This window comes from Charadrius vociferus, unplaced genomic scaffold, assembly GCF_000708025.1.
Source record: "Charadrius vociferus isolate BGI_N301 unplaced genomic scaffold, ASM70802v2 scaffold29, whole genome shotgun sequence".
Classification (NCBI taxonomy): domain Eukaryota; kingdom Metazoa; phylum Chordata; class Aves; order Charadriiformes; family Charadriidae; genus Charadrius; species Charadrius vociferus.
Window position 1 is genome coordinate 102406 of NW_009650180.1, and position 803 is coordinate 103208.

The following is an 803-nucleotide window of genomic DNA, read 5'->3' on the forward strand; positions in this document are numbered from 1 at the left end:
TAGAATCATAGAATGGTTTAGGTTGGAAAGGACCTTAAAGATCATCGAGTTCCAACCTCCCTGCCATGGGCAGGGACACCTCCAACTAGACCAGGTTGCCCAAGGCCACGTCCAGCCTGGCCTTGAACACCTCCAGGGATGGGGCCTCAATAAACTCTCGAGGGTATCAAGTGACCTGGAAAAAGAATGATTTTAAGTGGGGCCCAGAGCAACAACAAGCCTTCCAACAAACTAAGCAGGAAATAGTCCATGCAGTAGCCCTGGGGCCAGTCCGGGCGGGACCAAATGTTAAAAATGTGCTCTACACTGCAGCCGGGCAGAATGGTCCTCCCTGGAGCCTCTGGCAGAAAGCACCAGGGGAGACTCGAGGTCGACCCCTGGGCTTCTGGAGTCAGAGGGGATACAGAGTATCCGAAGCCCACTATACCCCAACTGAAAAAGAGATATTGGCAGCATATGAAGGGGTTTGAGCTGCTTCGGAAGTGGTTGGTACTGAAGCACAGCTCCTCTTGGCACCTCGACTGCTGGTGCTGGGCTGGATGTTCAAAGAAAGGGTCCCTGCCAGACATCATGCAACTGATGCTACATGGAGTAAGCGGATTGCACTGATCACACAGCGAACTCGAATGGGAAACCCCAATCGCCCAGGAATACTGGAAGTGATCATGGACCGGCCAGAAGGCAAAGATTTTGGAATACCATCAGAGGAGGAGGTGACGCATGCAGAAGAGGCCCCACCATATAATAAACTGCCAGAAAATGAGAAGAAACATGCCCTGTTCACTGATGGGTCCTGCCGTATT